The sequence below is a fragment of the Cibotium barometz genome, chromosome 45 (assembly GCF_041138505.1).
Source record: "Cibotium barometz isolate CiBa-2024 chromosome 45, ASM4113850v1, whole genome shotgun sequence".
Lineage (NCBI taxonomy): Eukaryota > Viridiplantae > Streptophyta > Polypodiopsida > Cyatheales > Cibotiaceae > Cibotium > Cibotium barometz.
This window is the reverse complement of record NC_141090.1, coordinates 44,446,867-44,465,134: the sequence shown is the minus strand read 5'-3', so window position 1 is coordinate 44,465,134 and position 18,268 is coordinate 44,446,867. Positions and strand designations below refer to the sequence as shown.

Here is an 18,268-nt window from a genome sequence, read left to right as displayed (position 1 = left end):
TGGGGACGAGGTAGAGAGTGTATCTGATGGGATAAGATGTATATGGGATGTGTTAGGGTGAGAATGGATGTAGTATGGATGTATGGATGTAGATACGGATGTATGTATGTATGTGGATGTGGATGTACGAATGAGGATGTGAAAATGGATGTATGTATATAGATGTGGATGTATGGATGTGAATGTGAATGAAGATGTGGATGTGGATGTATGGATGTAGATTCGGATGTAGATGTATGTATGTGAATGTGGATGTATGAATGAGGATGTGAAAATAGATGTATGCATGTAGATGCGTATGTATGAATGTGAAATTGGATGTATGTATAATGTGGATGTATGAATGAGGATGTGAAAATAGATGTATGCATGTAGATGCGTATGTATGAATGTGAAATTGGATGTATGATGTGGACGTACGAACATGGATATGTATGTAGAATAATGAATGTGAATGTGTATGTGAAATAATGTGTAGTCTATATGAGTGAATGGATGAGAATGAGTACACATTGAATGGAATAGGGAATAAGTAATGTGGTCCGAGAGTGGATAATGTGGAAAGACGAGAGTTCGTTATAGAAACTGTATTTTGTGACTGTTTGTAAATGACTGTTTTATGTCAAGAATGTTGGGGAAGCATTTTGACTGTCTTGAGGATTAAGGTCATGAAGATCGAACTGATAAAGTTGCAACTGCTGACAGAGAGTCAATGGAGGACGTCTCGCGTAGCAAGGTCGGCCGAGGTCTTGACCAGTCTCGATTCGATTTAAATGGTGAGCTTCCGGTACGGTGGATTAGGGACCAAGGAAGCAGCCTATGAGTGAAGCGCTAGGTCACCTGCGAAGGATCCTAGAGGGTGCTGACCATACGGTGCTCGGGCTCTGGGTCGCCAAAGATACCCACACATGCGTCGTGGAAGATATTGGAACAAGGAGTAAGAGTTGTTTTCTGAAATCGGGCATGGATCTGGCTGATTGACCTTGCTGGTCCTCAACGGATGAGTCCATGGCTCTTTTATGTGGATCTGTGGGTTAATCTTGCTGATCTTCCACGGAGATTCCATTCTATTATATGAATATATTACTGGTTACTATGAGCTAGGAACTATGGAAAAGGCCCCTGAGTGAACAGGTGGTGAGCGTTCTGGTTGCCAATGATGCCATAAGTATACCGATGAATGAATGACTCGAAATAAGGATTCAACCAGAGACTTTGAGGATTGTCATCAGTGACATAATGGTTTCATTAAAGGATTGTTTTAAAGTTAGCTGATGCTAAGAAAAAGGCAATTTCATATTGGGTGTGTAAGTGGTGTGGCTAGTTTTATGTTTGCATGAACTTCCGGCTAGGGGGCCTTGGAACTCTTTTCCTTGGTACCCGGGACAAAACCTAACCAAATTCTTAATTGGATCCCATCACTACAGTGGTTGGGCGGTTGGTTAACCCATGGGACTGGATCGGGTAGGCTGGACTAATGGATCCGTAAATCAAGATTTAATTTCTATTATTACGATAGATGAAATAAATCCCGGATAGTAATTGTTCTATGGATAGGAATCAACGGCTGTGCCTCTTGATGGGGAAAAAAGCGTTGATCCCAATGATCCAAGTGCAAGTTTCTTCCTTGATATGACCAAGTACCGTTAGAGGTGCAGTCGGATCAGTTTGATCAGTAATGATCTTGACTACGTTAGAGTAAAGAGTTATCCTGGTGGAATCGCCCGTGCTTTCCGGGTAAAGGAAGTTTTTCCGGTTTCGGTTGTGGACAAACCGACAGATTAGTCTCTTGTCCGGATATCCGTGGGCGAGGCCCCGAGTGTGAGATCCCTACCCGTGCACGATGTGCTACTTCCGCTGCTAGTACCCCGAATCCGTCGCATGGTGGGGACAGGGATCTCACAATATGAGAGTAGGAAGCTCACCCGACAAAGAAAGGTCTTTGCATGTGTATGAGCAAGAGATGTTGGCTATCATGCATGCAATTAAGAAGTGGCATCACTACATCTATGGGAGTCATTTCAAGGTTAGAAGTGATCAAAGGGTACTCAAGTACTTTATATCTCAACCCAATATTTCACCCAAGTAAAATAGGTGGTTGGCCATACTTCAAAATATGTTTTTGAAATATCTTACACATTGGGTAAAGACAATGTGGTGGGCCAATAATCTTTCATGTATGTGGGCATGTACTCTCTCTTCCATCTCGAAGGTCTACGAAGATTATATTATGGACATACAAGATGGAGTACTTGATTAATAAAGTGGTTGCCCCAATGTTTTAGGAACTACAACAAGGTTTATGTGATGAGTACCCCCATTATAAGGTGCACAATGGGCTATTATGGTATTATGGGAAAGTGTACTTAGTTCCCAACTCCTCATACAAGGTGAAAGTGTTGTGCAAGAGATGCATTCGTCCCCACTTTCCGGGCATTTGGATCTTTTCAAAACTTATGACAAAATGAGGAAAATTTTCTATTGGAGAGGCTTGTGGAGGGATGTGGTTGATTATGTTTCAAAATGCCTACCTTGTTAACAAAACAAGGATTCACTCATAAGACAAGTGGTTTACTTCAACCCTTGCCTATTCCACAAGGAAAATGGACTCACATAGCTATGGACTTCATCACTAGCTTGCCTCCTACCAAGTATGCATGGAATTCCATATATGTGGTGATGGATAGGCTTACTAAAGCCACTTATTTTATCCTTTATGCATGTATTTTTCCCACTAGCTTCTTCGCTCATTTTTTTCAATGGTATATATTGGATCTCTCCCTCCTCATCCATGGGAGGAAACTTCTCTACCACTTGAAGACCTTGTCCAACTCTCATTTTATGCACTTTACCCATATAAACACTACTAGGTAGGCTATGATGAGAACTAGTAGTAGTGGTATCGTGAATGTCCCCACATGTGAAAGTCCTAGAAGAATAGCTTGACACATCTAACATAAGAAACTTAGGCCTATGCTTATAGGTATCTTGTGACTCCATATTAAAATTATCACTAACCTCGTGATAATTTTAATATGGAGTACTAATGGATGCATCACTAATTGTTGAACCATTGGTCCACATGATCATCAAATGCATCATTATGATCTCGAAGAAGGTAGGTAGGCCTAGGTGTATCAACACTCATAATGCTTGATGCCATCCCTACCCTCGATATCATGCCCACATGATCTAGCTCACGCATAAGAATAAGGACTAGCAATGAATAAGTGCACCCGAACAAGCCCCAATAGCTCACAAACAATGCATTCTCACGTGAACAATGTTGAGAGACTCATGGATCGAGCTCTCCTAATGACAAAATGACTTCCTAAATAGACACTAATCTAAACTAATTTAAATATGATTAATCTAAGGTGGATGTAATCTAAGTTTACTTATGATGATGAGTATGTGCAATAGACTCAAGCACAATTAAGTTACAAGATTAAGACTTGTACTCATAAAGAGGCTTGAGATGTGTGCAAGTGATATGATTTCATTGCTTAAAATGGTCCCTTTTTATATGAGGAGGTACACCCTTGGTCTTGTACATCAATGTGGGATAAATCCCTTTACTCATGTGGCTTCATGCTAGGCTTTGGACTTTCTTGGATTTTCAACTCACTCCCTATCTTTTCCTTGTGCTCTTTGGCACCATATTTCTCAACACATCCCCTTGGTGCCAAAACTTTGGGCTACTCAAGGTGGTTGGATGTCGGTTACAACATATTTTTACTCTCCCCTCCTTCATTTTTAACTTGGTTGGGTAACTCAGAGTCTCTTTGGCTTGTTTACTCTCTAGCTCAGAGGTTACTTCAGAGGTGGTCGGGTTGATTTTGATTCCCCCAGGGTGCTACTTTGGCTACTCATTGGTGGTTGAGTGTTTTACATTTTGCATGTATTAATTTACCTACTTATTGGTGGCTATTACAACATATGAATTTTGGTTAGGGTAGTGGGTCGGTTGATTGTGATATTATGTATGCTCATTTGGCCACTTACAATATGATAATTTTTGTTAAGAGTTTGTCAATGCTGAAGTTATTTGATGAAGAACATGTTGATGATGATGACTTTAAAAATCTCATTGAGATGGCACCTCTGTTGATGAAGTTGCTAATTTTGATGGATATTTCAAGGCCAAAGTTTATGAATACCATGACAATACAAAACTATGTTAGAAATGCAGTTTGCTATTTCTCTCCTTATACTGCATGTGAATGCACCCTTTTTGTGGATCACTTTACACCAAGATTTTATTTTTAAAAAAACCTGGGGGTAGTGATGAGAAAAAAGGCACCTCCTTTATGAGGGGAGATCCCCACTCTGAGGTGTAAAAATTCAATTTTTTAAATGTTTTCTTTGGTCCTTAGTCCACTCTTCATCTTATGTGAGTATTTACTCATTTTTGGGGGGTTTTTCTTTTATTCTTCAATTTATCTCCTCCCTATATTTGGATTAATCTTATTAGTCCTTAGAACCTTAATCCAAAATTTTCAAAAAATCTGAACCCTTAGGCTAAGGTCTTTTGTGCAGCTTATAATTTATTTCTAATGCACCTTAGGAATTTTTTTTAATTTCGGGGGAATTTATTTTAATAAGAAAGGATATTTTTCCATCCAACGATATCTAAAAACTAAATTATCTCTCTCTAGGCCAAAATAGGTAGAAACAAGATCTTTTATTAGTCTGAAAAGGGGGTTGATTACAGGGGAAGATATTAGACATCTTGAGGGGCTGGGGAGGAATTTTACATCCTCACCGACTTGAAAAACACGAGATATCCTCATCTCTCAAACTAGGGGTAATCCCGTATCAGTTCGGCTTCTTTCTCCCAGGTGGCATCTTCAAAAGGATAGAACTTCCATTTGACTAATAATTCTCTTATAATTCTGTTCCTGAGAACCTTCTCTCGAACATCAAGGATTTCTTCAGGTTGGAGTTCCATCAGTCCTTGGGTCGAAGAAGTTAAGAGTTCATCATTAAGCACATGATTCGAGCTCCGTACATATTTCTTAAGTAGGTTGACATGAAATACATTATGTACTTTAAGATGAGGAGGTAGAAGAAGTTCATAGGCTAAGTCACCTACTTTCTTTGTAATCAGATATGGCCCACAGTATCTGGGGGATAACTTCTTGTACTTCCCAAGGGGGATAGAGAACTTCTTTTGGGGCGTACTCGAATGAAGACCATATCTGCTTCTTCAAATTTTCTGTTTGACATCTTGTTATCTGCATACTGCTTCTGTCTATCATCCTCGACAGCTTTTATATCTTTGTGGATTGACTGCATCTGCTACTCCATGTTGTCAAGCATCTGTCTGGACATCTTGACCCTAATCAATGGGTCAGACCAAGTTAATGGTGTTAGGCAGTCTTGTCCTTTGAAAGGGCTCATCCCGATACTTCGATGATACTATGAAACATTGTAGGCGAACTCGACTAGGTGCAAATAGCTTAGCCACTTCTTGGGTTCCCTGCCACAACATGACCGAAGTATATCTTCGATTACTTGGTTCACCCTTTCTGTTTGACCATCGGTCTCGGGGTGGTAAGGTGTGCTGAGATCCAAGAAAGTTCCTACTGCTTCGAAGAATGTAGTCTAGAATCTTGACGTGAATTCGGGATCTCGATCACTTACTATTCTCTTGGGTAGGCCATGCAATCTGAAGATTTCCTTGAGGAACACTCTGGCCACATCCACTGCAGTGTAGGTTTCTTTTACTAGGATTAGATGGGCAACTTTGGTTAATCTATCACCTACTTCGAAGATGGAGTTGTAACCTGATTGCACTGAAGGTAGTCCAGTAATAAAATCCCACTTCATCTGGGGGATGTCTAATGGATATAACTTCCTAGGCATTTTTACTCTCTCGTGGCTTTGACTTTCTAGCATATCAAGCATTGACGTACATGATTAAGTACATCCTTTTTTAGTCCCGACCAGAAGAAGCTTTTCTTTACAGACATGTAGGTCTTGATATGAAACCTGGATATCCTGCTATAAGGCTATCATGGGTTTCATTCAGAATTTGACCCTTAGTTCCCTCATCATTGGGAATGCATAGCCTGCTATTATAATATATAATTCCTTCATCTAGGCTGTACCCTTGAACTCGGTTCAATTCCTGAGGAGTTTTTCTTTCCTGCATAAGTAGGGTAGCAATAGGGCCAAAGAATCTATCCTGCATGATCTTCTCTCTTGCTTCATTAATCAATGGATTTGACACCACTGCGATTGCAAGCAAGGAGGCTTTTCTACTGAGGACATCTGCTACCACATTTTCTTTGCATGGGCAGTACTTGATTTCAAAATCAAATTTCTACAGGGTCTGCATCCATCTTCTTTGGCGCATGTTGAGATCCTTCTGAGTGAAGATCCACTTTAAGCTCTGATGATCTGTCATCAAAGTGAATCTTTGACCTAGTAGGTAATGTCTCCACAACTTTAGGGCATAGACTACTGAAAGTAGCTCCAGGTCATGGACAACATAATTTCTCTCATGCGTTCTGAGTTTTCGGGATTCATAAGCCACTGCATGACCTTCCTGCATGAGTGCACCTCCCAGGGCAAAACCACTAGCATCAGTTACTACCTCAAAGGGTAGAGAGAAATCTGACAACTTCAAAACGGGATTGGTTATTACCAAGGCGGTCTTCAGCTTATCAAAAGCGCTCTGACACTTGGCAGACCATTAAAGCAGGGTATTCTTCTTTTTTGAGAAGATTAGTCAGGGGGGAAGCTATGAGAGCATACTTAGGTATAAAAATTCTATACCAACCAGTTAATCCCAAGAATCCCCTGACTTCTTTCACTGTCTTTGGTTCAAGCCAATCTATGACTGCTTGGACTTTTGCGAAACTCAGAGACATTCCGTCTTTGGATACCAGAAAGCCCAAGTATTCAACATGGTCGACAGAGAAAGTGCACTTGCTCTTTTTTGCAACAAAGAGTTGGTGCTTCCTTAGAATCTCAAGAACTTTACGGACGCGAGCTTCATGGTCAGCTGCATTCTTTGAGTAAATCAGAATATCATCAAAGAAAACAAGAACAAAGTCATCCAAGTATTCTCTGAGAATGTCCTGCATTAGGCGATTGAATGTAGCTGGGGCATTTGTCAATCCAAACGGCATGACTGTAAATTCATAGTGCCCATAGCAAGTATTGATGGCTGTCTTTGGGATATCTTGATCATTAATCCTAATCTGGTAATACCCTGATTTTGAGATCTATCTTTGTGAAGATCTGGACTCCATTTAGTCTGTCCCCAGAAGCTCATCAATTCTGGGGATAGGATACTTATTCTTAACTGTCAGTTGATTGAGACCTCTGTAATCCACACAGAGTCTTAAAGTTCCATCCTTCTTTTTCTAAAAGAGAACCGGCGCTCCCCAAGGTGAAACACTGGGTCTTACAAACCCTTGTTCTAACAGTTGTGCCTAAGCTGTTTCTTGAGTTCAATGGCTTTAGGAATTGGCATTTTGTACGTGCGCTGGGCTACTGGCTGAGCTCCGGGGGTCAATTCTATCACATGATCTACTTCCCGAATCGCAGGCATCTCAGTTAGCTCTGTTGGGAGTAAATCATCATACTCAACCATTTTGGTTCTTTAGCCTTTAACTTTGTGTCTACCGCATTCATTTTGACAACATAAATGAGTTGCTTCTTTCTAAGTCCTTTCAGTAACTTAGAAGCTTTTATTGATTGCAGATCTGGGGATCCTGAGATTCCGGTTCCTTGAACTTTGTTCCCGTGAAGGTCACGGAAGGAAATGGTTCCATTGTGACAGTGAATGTCAGCTTGATTTTTGTGGAGCCAATCCATTCCAAGGATTCCGTCAAAAACTCCCAAAGGTAAGACTCTGAACTGGCAGTCAGTTACATTCCCATCTAGATTAAACTGAATACGATCTGTCTCATGGTTAGTGAAAAGAATCGTTCCACTTGATTTCTGTTCTAAGACTAGCTTATGCAAGCATCCTGGGGAAATAAATGAATGAGTATTACCTGAATCAATCAAAAGCTTAAATGGCTTACCCTTATACTCAGCTGAAGCATGGATGACAGAGAATTGACTATTTGGCCCTTGGTTTTCAATTGCGGCATAAATCTGACCTCTTTCCTCTTCCACTACTTCTGCTATCGTAACTGCTCTGGTTGCAACAAACTGGGACGGAACTCTTTCTCTTTGGTTACCCCAGTTCTGGGAGGGAGTTCTGAGATTACTCTGAACAAAGGCCGATGGTGGCTGAGCTGGAGTCCTCCTAGGATTGCTCTGATTTTGACGAGACGGTGAGACTGATACGAAGGGGCTGTTCTTTGCACTCTGGGTCCTTGACTTCCCTATCCTCTTGACATGGCAGGAGTCGGGCAGTCTTTAAGCTGGTGACCAAAACCCTAACACCCAAAACACATGTTCTCACTTTTAAGCTCATCCCTCTGAATCCTTGAAAAAGGTGGGGCTCTTGAGAAAGTGTTCTGAGGGAAGGGTCTTCCTTCACTTATGAATCTCCGAGCATCTTGATTCTGATTAGGGCCTTGCTACCTCTTTGGGGGTGGAAAGTTTGAAGCACTTCCCAGGGTTTGGAACCTTTTAAAGTTTGAGGGTGCAGGCTTTTGCGAGACCTTAACAACAAATACTTTGGCAAAGTCCTTTGCCATTCTGACAGCTTCTGCCCATTGAGACTGGTTTGGCATTTTTCACTAAAGTGTCCAATGGCTCATTCATCCCTCGAATAAATCTGGCCATCAGCTGCTCTTCATCCAAAAGTGGAGAATATTTGAGGAGAAGGGCAAATCCTTGATGGTATTCTTCAATTGTCCGGCCCCTGCTTCAATTCCAAGAACTCATTCATTTTGGTTTCCAGGAAACCCGGAGGACAGAACCTCTTCCTCCTGAGGCAAGCTTTAAGATCTGACCAGGTCTCGGTATTTCAGTCGAGAGACTGTTTGTCTCACAATGGTTCCTCCATGACCCTGGCCGTTCCACAATTTTCAATATGGCGAGAGCCATCTTGCTCCTCTCATTATAATCGGTTGCATCAAAATACTCTTCCATTGCCTCGATTCATTTTTCCACTGTTTGTCTCGCAATGGTTCCTCCATGACCTTGGCCGTTCCACAATTTTCAATATGGCGAGAGCCATCTTGCTCCTCTCATTATAATCGGTTACATCAAAATACTCTTCCATTGCCTCGATTCATTTTTCCACTGTTTGTCTCGCAATGGTTCCTCCATGACCCTGGCCGTTCCACAATTTTCAATATGGCGAGAGCCATCTTGCTCCTCTCATTATAATCGGTTACATCAAAATACTCTTCCATTGCCTCGATTCATTTTTCCACTGTTTCACCTAATTGTTCCCCTTCACCCTTAAAGGGACCAAGTTGGGATTGGTGCAAGGCTTTACGAATGTCCGGATCTAACTCTTCATCATCGGTAAGAGGATCCGGCTGCCTAGCACGGGCCGCACGCCTCATGATTATGACAAGCTTTAAGATCTGACCAGGTCTCGGTATTTTAGTCGAGAGACTGTTTGTCTCGCAATGGTTCCTCCATGACCTTGGCCGTTCCACGATTTTCAATATGGTGAGAGCCATCTTGCTCCTCTCATTATAACCGGTTACATCAAAATACTCTTCCATTGCCTCGATTCATTTTTCCACTGTTTCACCTAATTGTTCCCCTTCACCCTTAAAGGGACCAAGTTGGGATTGGTGCAAGGCTTTACGAATGCGCCTCATGATTATGACAAAATGAGATTTTTGTTAACTTAACTTTGTCACATCAGATTTATGACTATTTAATTTTTGAGATTTATTTCTTAAACAAATAAATATTCCATCATAATTCTTAAAAACAAGATTTACTCTGATAATTTTATTAACCAATATTCACAATCATGAAAACAATTTGGAATCTTTTGCAAAACATCATTTATTATCAAAAGTTTTTGATATATACATAGAGCGTCCCGGCTCCAAAAGTCACTGCCTCAATCGCGTACGCATAAAAAGGCGATACTATGATGGAGACATGCTATGATATACACGATTCATCACTGATAATGGTGCTATAATTCTTTCCCTAGGAATAAAGCGGCTAAGAAGTCTAAAAATTTGGCATAAAAATTTGGCAAGAAATTCTAAAATTCTGGGGTAAATGATTATAGAGTTGGACATAATGAATAACTCCTAGCCTTATAAAGATCATGGCTAGCGAGATATTCTGTCTGATTCTCTGACGCTGATTGGTATTGATGTTAATACTTCGCCCTCCAGAAAACCACATATGCTGACATCGCTCTATTGATCAGGAAAGTATAGATCCTCAAAGTGACGAGCGAGTCTCACTCTGCTTTCTCGGGTTATAGCGGAGTTGATGAGATTTTCGAAGGCAAAGGTGATCATATCCTGACTCTGGGAAAGTCCAGGAATGCTAGACAGATTTGGGGTATCCATCGAAAAATCTAGTTCAATTTATGAGTTTTCAATTTATGAATTCATTTCAAACATAATCTTAGCATGTGAAAACATTATTTCCTAGATTTACTTTAGAATTTTAGGCAATTTTGCTGTTGTTTCATAATTTTACAACAACGCTTTGATACCAGATGTGAGACCCCTTTGCCCCCTCTGTGCATTGCATTCCTGGTTGCTACAGCCGAAGTATCTTCCTCTTGCACAGGGCAGGTTTCCCACTCGGGGCCGTGCCCTCAAATGTCCGGACACGAGACTAAACTGGTGGTCATTCCGAAACCAAAACTGGAAAAATTTTCCTTGCCCGAAAAACGGGGACGATTCCACCTTTTTGATTTTCTTAACAAATTTTCTAATGGGGTTAAGACGCTAAACTATCCTTCACCTGATTAAACCAGATAGAAGGAAAACTATTATAGACTTAACTTGAAGAAATCACGCTTTTTTACTAACCGAAATCAGGCACACCCGTTGATCTAATCATTTTAGAAAGTCTTTAAATTTTTATTTAACTACTTGAGTTCTAAGTGTATTCCTATTATTTCGATTTTATTATTAACTCCACTGATTCCAACCTAATCCGGCCCATGGGTTAGCCACCACCCAACCATTGGAATCTGTAAAACCAGACAATTACTCACCCACCCATAATTGAATGCCTTTCTTAACTTTTGCTTTCGAATACAGATACGCACACACTCCTCTTTAAAAACTTTAACATATAAAATAATCCATTGACAAACAGTTATTGGTATATATTACAAATGTCATATCTCGAAAATTCCATCCAGTCCCTTGTTTCTAAAAAAACAGAATCACTAGACTCTCCGTTGAGACTAGCTGCTGGTCAGCAAACGAGATCCAGTAACAGATTACAGATGTCATAACTCAAAAATTCCACGTCCCTTGTTTATAAAAAAACAGAATCACTAGACTCTCCGTTGAGACCAGCTGAGCAACAACGAGATCCAGTTAAGAGATTACAATAATCATTTGTCCATCATACATATCTTCCATGATATATGCATGGGTGTCCTAGGCACCGCGAGCCCGTGCATCACCTGGTCGTTAGAACCCTCCAGGATCCTCCTTAGGTGTCCTAGCACTTCACTCAGGGACCGGTTCGTCAGCCCTTGTCCATCATACCGAAAGTGCACCATTTTAACCGTACCGAGGTAGGCTTTGTCGTGTGAGCTATCCTCCTTTGAACACAAATGCTCCCTCCAGCATTCTGGCGTAAGACAGTCCTTTAAGAAAACAGGGTTTCTATGTAAGTTTTCAGTTTGATTTTCAATTGAATACAAGGAGTATTTCTAATCAGTATCCCCAAAACTTTATGATCGTAATTCTGAATTTCATAACAGAATTCCTCGAATTCTGTAAACTTGATCCACATATCAATTTAAAGGGTCTCAAACCTAGTTTTAGATTTGGTGGGAGATTTGAGTGTATTTTTCTAAACTGGTCACATCTTCTTTCCTCGAAAGAGTTTGGTCTTGGTCATAGTCTGATTCAAGGTTCGAGTCTGATAAGATTTTTCCTGAACTATCTTTCTCGAAAAGGATTGATAATTCAGTTACTAATTTACTGAATTTCATTCTTTGAATTTTCACTTAACTGATTTCTAATACGAATTTCAATGAGGAATAAGTTAATTATTTATTTGAATATTTCTATCACGATAGATTTCCTGAATTTTCTTTTTACAATCCGTGTGAATATAAAACGATAGAATTTTCTCTCTCATAGAATTTAAGAGAATTCTAATTTTGATATAAAAATTCCATTATGCATCTTTCTATGTATAAAATCAATTTTAATGAAAATAACACTTTTATAACAAAAAAAATTCCACTATGCATCTTTCTATGCATAGAAATTAAATTTAATGAAAATAACACTTTTATAATTAAAAAAATTCCATTATGCATCTTTCTATGCATAAAATCAAATTTAATGAAAATAACACTTTTATAATAATAAAAAATTCTATTATGCATCTTTCTATGCATAGAAATTAAATTTAATAAAAATAACACTTTTATAATAATAAAAAATTCCATTATGCATCTTTCTATGCATAAAATCAATTTTAATGAAAATAACACTTTTACAATAAAAAAATTTCCATTATGCATCTTTCTATGCATATCAATATAGGAAGACTGCAATTGTTGGAAATGTTGAAGGATTATTCCACTGCTCTCCAGAAGAACTATGACCAACTACATGAGCGACTAATCACCATGATAATGCTTAACAAAGACCAGTAGCAAACTGACAACCATGACATCGCCAAGATCCTCGCTCACATTAAGGAACTCAAGGCAAGTAAGTACGCTAGGAAGAAGTAAGTACTACCTCGAAATTTTTCTTCCAGAAGTCTGCTTTCAGGAAGCAATCCCCAGAATTCATCTCGTGGAAGGCGTTCGTCATCCTCCGCCCTTTCGGGTCCACATTTCCAAGATGTGCATGCTACCACAGCATTCAGGATCCCACCTCTACAAGCGCTAAACCAGAGGTCATCACTAACATCTCCATTAGCTGTGATCAGAACTTGCCAGAAGCTAAAAGGTATCTAACAGTCCGGAAGATGGCAACATTGTGGGTTCGAGTCTTTGGATTGGGAATCTGACCCACTGGGTGTGCCAAGTGTTAGCCGTATAGGCTAGCCTAAGCCGTGGGCTAGCGCCGCACAGCAGCCTGTTGGACAGCCGCATGTTAGCACCGCCAACCATCAAGGCCTGCCTACTTTATTACAGGCCAACGCATCTTATCATCATAGTACTGAGACAAATACTGCAAGCACGCACTATAAATGGATGAGTCATGAGCCTTGCAAAAGGTTGGCCTGCCGATTATATCACTTTCTGTTTTGGATTGATATAAGTAAGACCGTTCTTTTTTGTTATCTCTCTCGTGCATTCATCTTCCTGTTACGTTTCTGTGTATTTCAGTTCTATTTCATACGCTATGATCGTTAACGTTATCTGTTAAGGCATCATTTTTTTATACTGTTTATTAAGCGGTGAGCCTGGTTAGTGTTCAGTGATCTGTGCGCTGTGTTTGTTTTGCGTTAGATCCGTATTTTTCTGGTGTATGCTACATGCATAAACCATTGAACCTCAGTAGGTTGCATCAGGAATAAGCGGTCATATTCCCCTGTCACAACAGGCCTCTTGGTTTCCCTCAGTCTGTTCCTTGTTTTTTGGGACTTTTATCTTCTTGGCATCGGTTACTCAATTTCTTCCTGGCCTTTCTGGGTAGCTAGATCAACCATTCTCTTTTAACTATTGGAATGCAAGTAACTTAAGACATTTCTCAATACTTCAATGATCCGTAAAATATATCCTTTTCTTATGAAAGAGGCTCAATTACTTAGAAACATCTATCCATCAAGCCATGAATCCATACCAAAAAAAAAGATTTCACATGAAATCACTCTATGATGAGTGAGGATTTGCTTCTTGAGTCTCTTGTGCTTCTATTAAAGTTTGAAGTATGCATTAAGTCATACCTTTTCCTATAACAAGTTGTTGCCGTGCTTGGCCATACATTATTCATAAACCCAAAGACTTAAATTATTTTAAGACTGACCAAAAAAACACCAAATCAAACAATGGGCCCAATCTATGTTCTGCCATTGCATGCATACTCTTCATTCAAGAGAAAACGATCATCACTTTGTTGTTAGTCTATGATTAAAAGCAAATCCACTACTTAAACTTGAATAAATCTTCCTCTTGAACAACTCCTCCATGAAAAGGTTTCGATTTATAAATTTAAATTGATCATTATTACTTTTAAGTACCATACGTTTTTGAGAAAAGAAAGTAACGAAGTAATGTTAAAGCCTTTATTTAATAGAAGGGAAGATGTTGGATCCTATGGACCAACCCTCCAACCATTGAAGCTACCACCGGGAAGTGGATAGTCCAAGATACTCCATGGAGTTGGCGGCCAAGGTTAAGTAGTTAGTTCTACAATGTGCTTGCAGGTTCAATGTCAAGAATGTGGGCATTTTCATTTGGCAACCATATTGGAAGTGCATAAAGATTGGATTAGGGATACACAAGAGAAGTATTTGTTGGATGAGGATTCAGCCCACATGATGCAGCTTTTGATTCTTCCTCATCTCAAGGGAAGAAATCAGCCGCATTTTTCATGAGCCCAATGCTTATGTCTGGCATGAGTCTTCACCCCACATGATGCAGCTTTTGCTTCTTCCTCATCATCTCAAGGGAAGGAATCAGCTGCATTTTTCATGAGTCCAATGCTTGTGTCTGGCATTAGTCCCTCTGTAGAAGACAACCTTTGATGCATACAAGGTACCACAGGAGACATGGAGTAAGTTCAAAAGGAATTTCCCTGGTAGGAGCATTGCCAAACTACCACACTTACATTGTTTTAAAGAGACTATTCATTTGTGCATGGCCAAAAATGCCTCTATTTAAAACAACCCCAATATTCTTAGTCTTTATTAGCCAACCTAGGACTGTGATCATAAAAGCAGAGAGTTTCCCTGTACACATTAACTTCTATCCGAGTCAATAGATCTTTTGCATGCTTAATCTAGCGAACGTAGAAAGAGGCCTGCTTCATATGCATGCTCGCATTTGCAATTTTCCACGTGGGGGTTTCTGGGTCTATGCAAACATAGCTAGCTAACCATTGCTGATGGAATCAATCACAAAGACTGCAACGGTGAATAAGATTTTTCATGGCAAGCTTTATATAATGTGATAAAGAACATTAGGCTCAACTATCTATCGACTTCCTCGCAGTTAAATCTATATAGTTTCAATTGTAGTTGTGGTTAGTGAGCTATATGTTGAAAAGCTGCTCCATCATGTACAGTTTTCCTCATGCCTGAGAAACTGAGCCATATGATGCTACGGTAGCAACAGCAGGTGCAATGGTTGAGCTTTACAGACGAGCAGTATTTTATTAATTTTACGAGAGCCTAGAGTTTGGTCTAGCTTAGAAGTGGAAAAAGAAATCTCTCTTTTCAAACGACTACATGGTAAAAGTCAAATGTCTGTCTCCTCCCACCACTACGAGACATGTAAGTTGTTTAAAAGGGGGTAAAAACTTGCAAGGGCAAGTTCACATTATTATGTATGTGGCCAATGATCACAACTACATAAAGCATCTGCTTTTGGCTTAAATGAAAAGCAGCAATACAGTGACTCTACCTGTATTAGTTTTCCGAATTTGTCTATTTGTTGAAAACTCAACTTTGAAGCAATGCTGCCTCTTCTTCTTTCCCTCCTTCGGCTTCCTGATTTTGCACAGGGTATGCTCTCCCGAAACACCCTTCGCCTGAGTAGTTATCAAAAAACTTCATCCAATTCCTTCTCTTAGAATAGCCGAGGCACAGATATAAGAGAAGCCCCACAACTGTGGTCGCACAGCTGACTAGGATCACCTTGAGAGAGGAGAGGGCTAGTACAAACACAAGCAAAGCACATGGTGGAAAGCACATGAGAAAGGCTCCAATTGTGCCAAAAGGTACACAGAAAGGGCGGGGGTGAGCTGGTTCCTTGATTCTGAGCCAGAGAAAAGCAGCAAACTCCAAGAGCATACCACTGCTGTAGAGAGCATTGGCAGCTTGGATTATATCCTGAAAGGACATGAAGGATAGGAGGAAGGCCCCACTTGCAGAGAGGAGGATGCCAATGGATGGGGTGCCGTATGTTGACCTTGATGAAAGCACAGCCGGCAAGATGCCCATATCTGCCATGCCCAGCACTTGGAAAGAGCTGCTGCTCATCTGCGCAGCAAATAACCCCACACATGATAGGGTTGCCCCCAACTCCATCCACCATTGCAGCCATTGCCCACCAAGCCTCATTGCCAGAACTGCGAAGAAGCCATCTTCCCATTCACTTCTCACCACATCAAATGCACCAGTGCCAGCTAAAAGCGGCAGAAGATAACAAAATCCCACCAACACGCCAGCACCCAAAATTGCCCTCGGAAAGGCCCTCTCTGGCTCCTCTACTTCCCCTGCCAAAGTGCTAGCATTGTCCCAGAAATTCAGATTCCAAAAAAGGATATTCAGATACTGCCTCCAGCTTACATTGCCCAAATCGATGCTCAACCATCTGGCTGGCTCCAACCTGGGTATAGCAAACGCTATCATGATAACAAAAGGAAGTAGGCAAACTACCCCCAAGATGACAGCTGACCAGCCCACAATGGTCAAGCCTCTGTAGTTGAGGTAAGTCAATAGACCTGTAAACACAAAGATTCCAAGAACACGGCCCAGCCCTGCCTCTACCAATGGCAAAATGGATTGGAGGTAGTCAAGACAGAGGATGGGGTAGGTTGCATTGTTGATGACTCCACTTGTCCATTTCCACCATCCTTGAAGAAAGCCCCAGAAGGGCCCAAATGCAGCAGAAGTCCACAGCACATAGCCCCCATTCTCTGGGTAAGCCGTAGCCATTTCAGCTGTTATGAGGGCCTCTGGAACACTCCATACAAATGGGAAGAGAAGGAAGCCAATAAGGGCCAGTAATGGCCCCCCAGCTTGCACGGACTCTTCGGTGCCAATGGGCCCTCCTGAAACCTCATAGAATATCAGGAAAATCAAAGGTAGAACAGTGAGCTTCTGAGCTGGAGTGTAATGGGTGTTGCCTGCATTACTTTCTGGTGAAATGGGCATGCTTTCAGATTCAGGAGAAAAGCCAGACTCGGCCATGCTTTAAATTATTGCCTCGATATTGGTTTCCCGTTAGTGCTGAAGTTCTTTGTGCCATTCATGTGGCAATTCAAATGAGCCACATGCGTAGGATGCCTCCTACGAGTGCTTGAAACAATGTCTATTCACTCTAAATAAGCCAGATAATCCATGAGGGATTGCAGCTAATAAAGCGTATTCTAAACCAATGTGTTAGAATAACTTCAGGTTAAAAGAAAGCTTCTCTTGCTAATCAGACAGCTGCATCATCATTGCATCTATGACCCATGTGCACATAAGAATCCCAAATGTGAAATCAACAAGTAGATGACCCGTGCCCTGCTTGCGCAGCAAAGTTTCTTAATCCGTTGAGATTGGTCAGACACCACAGGTAAACAAATAGCTGAACTTGGCACAACACCACCAGAATTTGCTCTTCGTCATACATGAAACTCCGTCGGGCCACAAAAAAGAATTAAGCAAGAAGTCACCTGTTTGTTGTACATAAAACTCAAAGCCTGCTTCTCCTGCACGCCAAGTCTAACTCGACGAATTAAAACGAGCCATTTGAAGAGCCGGTTTCTTGTGCCAAAACGAAGCTAAACGGGGCTCACAATTGAAACTTTACAGATGGTCATCTTGTGCACGATTGCAGCAGACGATTACGAGAAGCTTTAGCCCAACGCAGCGGAGGCTTAAGTTGAGATTAACTGGATAAATCCTGCCACAACGGATCTAAACCGAAAGACCAGATCTAGATGCTTGCCATGAAGCGATACAGATCTGATATAAATCAGAAACATTCAGCACTGAGATGCTATGAAGCAATGCATGCACCCTGCACTTGAAAGATGAAAGGTATGCATCTAGCGTGATTTAGTTTTCATTTCTCATTGGAAATGCAAGTTTTATCCACGTCTATGAGGTGGCGCCTTCTCATTCGTTGAGAAACCTACATCTCTCCTTTGCCCTTACTTCAGACGCAGACCATGACAACAGAAAGGGCACTTATATGATTAATAATATAAGTGCCCTTTCTGTTGCATTAAAAGGTAACATTTGCATTAGCCCATATATTGAAGTGAAGATCATGATGACT

General features: G+C 40.7%; 1 pseudogene across 1 annotated transcript; it reads right to left on the bottom strand.

Annotated features, from left to right (window-relative positions):
* Positions 1-14,318: 14,318 nt before the first annotated feature.
* On the bottom strand, positions 14,319-18,049 carry LOC147612808 (putative polyamine transporter At1g31830 pseudogene; annotated as a pseudogene). Its single transcript, XR_015263532.1, has 2 exons — positions 15,680-18,049; positions 14,319-14,796 (listed from the first exon to the last, which is right to left on the bottom strand). The product of XR_015263532.1 is annotated as a putative polyamine transporter At1g31830 pseudogene (transcript).
* Positions 18,050-18,268: the final 219 nt, after the last annotated feature.